This window comes from Austrofundulus limnaeus, unplaced genomic scaffold, assembly GCF_001266775.1.
Source record: "Austrofundulus limnaeus strain Quisiro unplaced genomic scaffold, Austrofundulus_limnaeus-1.0 Scaffold206, whole genome shotgun sequence".
In the NCBI taxonomy this organism is placed as follows: Eukaryota; Metazoa; Chordata; class Actinopteri; order Cyprinodontiformes; family Rivulidae; genus Austrofundulus; species Austrofundulus limnaeus.
Window position 1 is genome coordinate 660884 of NW_013952608.1, and position 8459 is coordinate 669342.

Below are 8459 nucleotides of genomic sequence, written 5' to 3' on the forward strand. Positions count from 1 at the left end.
TGGTTTTTAAAAGAAAAAAATCCTTTCTTAAAAGACTTATTTTATTTTCTTCAAAAAACAGAATATTAATGTTCTTCATGTTTTTGATTTATATTCTATTTTTAACTAAAAGTTATTATTTTATAAATCAAAGTTGTTTATTGAGTTAATCTTTGCATTTATTTTCAGGAAAAAAAACACACCATGAGAAAATGGTTGAAACGTCTCTTACATGTTTTACACAAATGCTTGTTTAATCAACTATTGTCCTTACAGTAAAGTGATTAAGTGTTTTTTTTTCTTTTTATTATTCCATTTAATCAAAGTTGATTGATGATTTATAACTTCATTGAATTATATTTTGAAGTATAATTACTGACTTGTTCATGTTTAATCATAGAAAAATATTTCTTAGATTCAGTTCAGTTGAAACGATTCTTGTAAAGCATTCATTGAGCTTTGGTCTATTTGTAGCTGTGTCAAAGTTACAAAACTTATGGTCTCTAAAGCAGGTGCAAGAGTGTTTCTATGGCAACCAAGTCCCAGTCTCAACAATCTTTCCCTTCTGTTTACCAGAGCCAAGGTCGTGCTCCGTAGTGTCTCTTCTCTTTAGAAAGTAACACATAAACCTGGCTCAGTTGTAGTTGGTCTGAAGAAGTCTGAAGTCTGAGTTTGAATGAGTAGCGAAACACCAGCTTTCGTCTCTGCGGGACTTCCAAATGGGTAGTCCAAATAACAGAATTCTTTTTCTCAAGAGCTAATGACAAAAAGTCTTCTGTCTAGTTGTTAAGGCAACATCAGCCTTAACTTCATTTTTTGAGCTTTTTCCTGAAAAGGGCCGGACTGCCGAGCAGATGCTTGTCTCTTGACTAAACGGCAGATTCTCTACGATGCTGAAACAAAACCCTGGGAAGTCATGCTGACCTGGCTCATTTATCTGCCTCTGTGACGATGAATTCATCTACAGGTAAAGGAAAGTTTTGTCAGCTAGAGGGTCCAGCCGAGTGGGAGACAGAAGCTGATCTGGGTTGTTCTGGTAAGCTTGATAAGATAAAAAGTTAAAACTAAAGTTTTACTAATTCTCTTCTTCCTCATTTTCTTAATCTAAAACTGCCATAAGTTAAAGTGCCTGTAAACCTGTTTTATAACATCCAAAACTTGTTTATTGTTTGTTCAATCCTGAGTGTCACAGTCTGTTGTTGTCTTGGATGCAAAACAATTAATGGAATGTTTAACTCAGAAAGTTTTGATTATTAAGCTTTAATTTGTATATAGTTAAGTTCATTTGTCTGTCAATAAATAACTTTATTTCAGAAAATTGAACAAGACTGGAACTACAAATTATTGTGTCGTTTCTCACTTCTATCCTGAGGAGTATTGTCTTTCATAAAGAACTCGTGTTTCCTTAGTAATTGAGAAGGTGTGTAGATCCTGGTGGACAGGTTTTCTACAACTGACGGTGAGCTCATCTAAAAGGTAGAGGCAGATTATTTTGATTAAGTGTACCAGGGTCCAGCTGAATTGAGTGGGAGATGCATGTGCCCATTCCGGGCTCCTCACATATTGATAAGTTCAAAGTTAAGGCCTTCATTTCCCTTTTCTTACCTTCAACTTATGCCCTGTCAAAACTTAAGAAAGTGCCGCGAACAATGGTTTATTTAAGACCTTAAGCCTGAAGTTTGTTTTTCCTGATACAGCGGGTAAAATAAGTATTGAACACGTCACCATTTTTCTCAGTAAATATATTACTAGAGGTGCTAAWGACATGAAATTTTCACCAGATGTCGGTAACAACCYAAGTGATCCATACATACAAAGAAATCAAACCATAAATGTCCAGAAATGAAGTTATTTGTAATAATGTGGAATGGCACWGGGAAAAAGTATTGAACACATGAAGAAAGGGAGGTGTCAAAAGGCATGGAAAGCCAAGACACCAGCTGAACTCTCTCAGTAATTAGAAAGCAAGCCTGCCCCTTGCCAGTGCAAGTTAATGTCAGTTGGCATAGGCGTAGCCAGGATTTTGTGTGGGGGGTTCTTTTTTTAGAAAAAGTGGACCTTTTTCAGGTATATGGAGGTTGCTTAGATTAACACACCGGTTCTGTTGTAAGCGCAACTTCAAACTTATGTAAACAAGCTAATTATCTAGCATTAAGCTTACATTCTTATGTTGTCTTGCACACCTGCCTTTGGCATAATTGCTGCATAGCATCACACACATGTATCTTCTTGCTCTATTTCCTTTAGCAGCTCTATTTTAACTTGTTTTTGATGGGGAAAACCATAAGCTATTGTAAGAGCTAGTGATGAACAAATGGAGCTTTTATGCAGCACTGAATCAGTTGGGCCAAATGTTTCAAAAATAGGTTCATTTCGTTTGCTGAAACTTCAATTACACTGACCTCTTGTGGCAATTTTCAACACTGCTGTCAAATTAGGCTTTGTGCTTTTGGTTGTACACACCCAACAACTTTAATCACTAGTGTTAAAAAAACTACTTCACTGTGGTTAAAAAAAGCTTTTTTATTCAGCAACTTGCTATGATAACTGATTTGAAAATGTATTTTTGCTGGTTACACCTCCTGTTTTCTAATAAAGATTGAAACATTCGGGGTTTGAAGCATGTTTTGAAGCTTTTGTTTCATACTACCATCACAAGTATGAGCTCCTTTCTTCCTTGGTGGATGTCACAAAAAATGACATCATGTGAGCCTTGAGGGTCATTGTGAAGACAACCCTACCCACATGGAAAAAAACAACATGGCTGTTCAGAGCCAGGAAAGACCTTGGATGTGCAACACTGTTATAGTTTAGTATCAAAATGTTAATACATCAAACAACACAGAAATTAGTCTGACATCCTAAAACATTTACCCACTATAATACATATTCCATTCATTTAAATCTACAGCTACACATTTTTTTTAAAAAATTGTTGACACTACTCTATAGATTAACATAAAATCATCTTAAACAGATGTAGTTTTGCAAAACCTTTATTTACAATGCAAAGTCCATGATCTCAATCTGGATAAAGAAGACAGTCCAACTCCATCCTTCTTGCATGTTTCTTTGCAAACACATCAATAATGCTGTCAAGGTCATTGTGCTTGCTGTAATGAATATGAAGCAGTGCCAGTGAAGAGAGACGCTCCTAACCCATCGATACCCGCATGTAGTTGTTGAGGCGACGAAGGGCACTGCGCTCACACTCACAGGATGTGACAGGGAGTGTACAGGCCAGCCGGTGCAGGACGTGTAGGTTGGGGTACATGTCTCGGTCACACTCTTTCAGGGAACTTGCTGGGGTGTTTGGCCTCTGTGATTCAGGCACTCTGTCATAACTAACAGAACAGTTATTAAAACAGAATTTTTTTATATGTCAATATTATTGTGACATTCAATTTCTAAACCAGCTTCTTGAATGCTTAACTTCAAAACAACTTACTTCAACTTCCACCTTGTAACCTCCTGGTCAACAAGTTCTGGAGAAGGTAGGTCTTCTGCATACATGCTGACAATATCTGTGGTGTCCAGATGGCAAGTGCAGATAATAGCTGATACTAGTCCCAACAAGGAGCTAGCTGTGGCTGACAAAGCTGAGAATAAAAAAATAACTTTGTAAAAAATATAATATTTAAATGTCAGAAAATGTTTATTTCATTTCTATTTAAATTGTATGTATGCAAAGTAGTTAGAAGTTTTGTAAAATCGTCATGTTAAAAGTAAAATACAAGAGAATTGAGCTTCCAGGTTTGTCAAGATGTGTTCCAGAAAAGGAATGGCTAGATTCAGCCTGTAGTGACTGAACACATCCTCAGACGGAATGTTGCTCTGGTGCTGCTGATGCTTTGAGATGCGGGGCTTGCTTGGTGTCACCCCTACTTTGTCAGCCATGCGCACAGCTTGGTCATAGATCAACTGGAATGACTCCATGACATGTTCCCTCAGAGAGCTATACACACATTGGATCTCAGACACCTGTGACAAAAATACATTAAATTGCACAAAGGGTTTATTTTACTTTCATGCTAATGTTTTTCTCTGTTTAATAGTAAATATAGTATAATACAACGTTGTGTAAAATGCTCAAGAGTTTTACCATTTTATGTGCATGTATGATGTCCAGTGTAGATGACTGCAACTTCAGAGTGATGCCAGCAAGGTGAGACAAATATTAGTACACGGTGAGGAATGAGATGATGAAGTCAAATGTTGTCATGGTTGCCAATATTTGTTGAGCATCACTGCGGGTTGCTGGGTCCCAGTTGATGTACATCGGATAATCCTCCAGGTGCATCTGATGGCCAATCACCTCCAAGGTTTCTACTATGTAGAGATATCCTTGATAGAAATGCTGGTAAGCTGACTGCCGTTCAGCCCATCTGGTGCAACAGAAGTCAAGGAGAACTTTTTTTCTGCCATTGTCAGGAACACGCTTCTTCACAACTTCATCCAAAAGGCCTGATCCCTTTGGACTATGTAGGAAGAATGAACAGCAATATTTCAGCCTGTCTATCACACTTCTGATCTCTGGAATGCCACAGGAACGCCCGATCACTAAGTTGAGACAATGGCTGCTGCAGTGCATGTAGGTTGCAAGTGGTGACACTTTCTTGATCTCTGCTTGAACACCAACATTTTGTGATGACATGTTTGCAGCACCATCATAACCCTGGCCACGTATGTTACTGGGATCTAGGCCAATTTTCTCAATAGTCTGTAAAATTATCTTGGCTAGATAAACACCTGTAATGTGAGAAAGTGGCACAAACTTTAGAAATTCCTCTCTAATGTTGTCATCTCTGTCCACAAAACGCATACAAAATGCCAGGTGTTCAACATTGTGTGATGTTACTTCATCAGCCAGGATTGAGTAGAACTTAGCCTCCTTTACTTCTGTGATGATGTCATGAAGAATGAAGTCATTTCCCATTATGTACAAGATGTCATTCTGTGTTTGTGGGGACATGTATGTTGCATTCTTCATCACAGGTGATGGCAGATGATTCTTCACAGTTTCGTTATGGTTGGCAACTAATTGTGGTGGACTCAGAAAATTTCCAGGATTTTTCTCTCCATCAAGTGTGTCCACATGACCTCAATGTGCAATGCACTGTCTGCCACARTACAAAACAGTCTCARCCACTGCTTTTACCACTTCTCTGTTTCWCCTCACATTAGCAGCCTTCTGCTTATCYATTAGTGTCCTRACATTTGCTRCTGGTTTCTCCATTGAAGACACAAAGTCATCCAGTATCTGAAATGCCTCTTGATGGTACTTTGAATTCTGATGTTCACGGCACTTTTCTGCCTTTTTCTGCCAAGTTGTGAATGGGCGGGTGACAAACAGTCCTTTACCTGTACGATTCAAGCAGAACAGAGAACAGCACAGGCAGAATGCACCATCCAAATTTTGGCTATACACCATCCACTTGTACTCTTGAAGCCAAGCTAGTTGAAAGGACCTGTTACAGCCACCTGTATAGGATCTTGGGAAAATGTAGCTTGACCCTGGTTTAAAGTGGTCCTTTAACATCATGTACTTGTCCCAGGGTGACACGTTGTTAATAGCCTCATCTATTTCAGTGTGGCTCATGGTGGCTTGGATGACCTTTCCAATGTCGTATGAAGATGCATCTAGACCTGTCAAAAGAGGTCTGCTTAGAAAAGCACTCAGAACAAGCAATTTAATATTTTATAAATAAATATCAGTCTTTGTGTCCTTGGGCAAGACACTTCACCCACCTTGCCTACTGATGGTGGTCAGAGGGTCCGGTGGCGCCGATGTATGGCAGCCCCACCTCTGTCAGTGTGCCCCAGGGCAGCTGTGGCTACAGTGTAGTTTGCCGTCATCAGTGTGTGAATGTGAGTGTGAATGGGTGAATGTCTGTTAGTGTAAAGCGCGTTGGGGTCTGGAGGGACTTGAAAAGCGCTCTAAAAGTTCAGTACCATTTACCAAATATATATTATAATAAATGTTCAAATGCTCCAGTTTTGAAAGTATACTGACCTGTGTCAACAGATTGCTTTTTCAGCCGATCATCACAATTGCTTTCATCAGTTTGGAGGCAGCTATTGTCATCAACATTAGAAGTACTGGTGCACACAGTGTCAGAACTTGCACTGTCTTCATCATCTTCTGCTCAAAGATAAATCAAGAACATATATGACATGTACTTAGGAAATGTCTGAATTTCTATCAAGCTTCAGTATCTATGGAATTTAAATGTCAAATGCTTTGATAAATAACTAACTAAAATTTTCTAAGAAAATGCTTTGAAAACAAAGTATTTGATCTTTAAATAATTCTGTTCTTTAAAAATCAAGTTTACAAGCAGCACAGTTTTGAAATTTACCTTGTATTCTCTGTTTCTTTGAAACAAAATTGTACAAGGAAACACAGCTTTTGGCAGCTCTTTTCCTCGCTCTGTCCTTCTGCTCACGTCTACCCATTCTAGCATGAATGGTGTATCATCCAGCGCAGAAACCTGAAATACACATTTAAAATAAAATTTACTTTAACATGTATTGTTAATTTATACTTGCATTTAAAGTTAAGGGGGGGGGGTTATATTTTCAGGCACATGGTTAAATTATATACCACAATCAAGTAACTATGTAACTAACTAACTGTTACCTTCATTTGTTATGAAAATACTGTATTTATGAMAGATGGATCAGATTTTGCATCGTCTAGAACTGGTTTAAAGTGTCTGGATGTTGTAGCTTTGAAACTGGACCAGTTGTGGTGTATCCTGGTAAAAACCAGACCCTTGTCCTTCACTTTGCTTACGAGGGTATAAGAATCACTTCACTCCCATAGACAAGCGATTCTTGCTGGAGGCATGGCCTCTGCTGAAGTGTGTGTGTGTGTGTGTTGCTGGAAGGGGGTTAAGCTAAGAAGCTAACTGGAAATAGCGTGCACTGTAAACAACCCTACTGAGAGGAGAAAAGTACCGAGCCGAATGAGACGACTGTAAATGAAAGCTGCTGCTTTGTCAGACTAATTTATTTTATTTTGGAAGCTTTATCTACAGACTGGCTTGTTCTACTTCCTCCACGGTCATTGCTAAACTAAGTAGCAGACACTGCGCGCAGAAAATCGACGTCATTCAAAACTCTGTCTTCTGTTTGGCCCAGGTAAAACAAACTACAAGCAGAGACTGCACAGAAAATAGACGTTTTTCTGTGTAGAATTAATGTAAAAATAATAAAATTAAAATAAAATAATAAAAATAAAATGTGGAATAAACTAGTCCAAGTTTAAGGAGTTTAAAAACATTGGTTTTTAAACTAGAGCATATTAAAAATGCTGGCGGTAAAGCAAAAATAGGTGTGAATGCCCTTTAGCTATTTTGAAAAATAACTTTAGCTTCACTGTAATATAAAGCTCAAAAAAGTCGATTTTATATAACAACCCCTATAAATTGCAAACACAATATCAATAAATGAAGAAAAAATTGTGCAGGCCAAACACAACTGAAGCTCGTTAACCATTTGAAGTTGGGAAAACATGATATTTACATCTTTTATAAGAAGAAATAATATATAAACCTTCTATTAAATAAAAAACACCTTAAAGTATGAAAGCAAGACCTCACCTATTAATTCAAACATATAAAATGAACAGCATTCTAAGGAAAATGCCTGAGGCCTTTTCCTTCCCAAAAGCCTGTAGCCTTTGTAAAACTTGGTTGCTCTTTGTTAGGCTAACTGTGAAGCCACAAACTGTCCTACTGCCATGAACCTTAGCTTTATGGAAACTAGAACAAATAGGGAAGACACTGGTACCAATTTGAGATAAATTACTGCTCCCACCTAGGCAGAAAATGACAAAAAAACAGGAAAAAAAAAGATCGCGAAAATTGCTGTTACTACCTAGCTTAGCTTTAGCGTGTTTTTAGCATTATCTTATATACTGTATTAAACATGGCCCACTCACTTATTTCCTTTACATAAAACCATACCACTAAAAAATACACACCATCTGGCTGGGACAGCTGATGTGTTTGTTTTCTAAGCCAAGTGAACGGACTGTAGGTCTAACTCTGAATGTTGCGTTTTGGCGGAAAGGCGGACTTTTTAGGCAAAGTAGGCGGTTCATCCGAAACCCTCGAACCCCCCCGGCTATGTGTATGGTTGGTTCAGACCCAGATGATGGCCAGATATGACACTGTTGAGGATTCTAGCAGTGCGTTTAGGGACAAGTGGTCAGAATAAGGGTCACGTAAACATCTGGTAGAACATTCTGGAAAAGTTGACATCATCAGTAGTCCACAAAAACATTTAATAAGTGTGTATTGGGTGGTCTTAGGTTTCCAGCCCATTCTGGGAAAAGCCCACCCTTTCCTGGCTTTGTATTATCACAAACAACTTTGGGATAAAAAGTTTGGGTTTCTTTTTTTTTTTTTTCTTTTTTTTCTTGATGGCCTCCCTTCTCCCCCTTTAGCCATCCTTTCCACACCATTATTATATAT

General features: G+C 38.2%; 1 long non-coding RNA gene across 1 annotated transcript; it reads right to left on the reverse strand.

The window, feature by feature from the left end:
• Positions 1-1989: 1989 nt before the first annotated feature.
• Positions 1990-5524, reverse strand: LOC106524935 (uncharacterized). The gene is made up of 4 exons (XR_001311045.1): positions 5461-5524; positions 3428-3578; positions 2163-3314; positions 1990-2095 (listed from the first exon to the last, which is right to left on the reverse strand). It is a non-coding gene; the product is annotated as an uncharacterized LOC106524935 (long non-coding RNA).
• Between the last annotated feature and the right edge of the window lie 2935 nt (positions 5525-8459).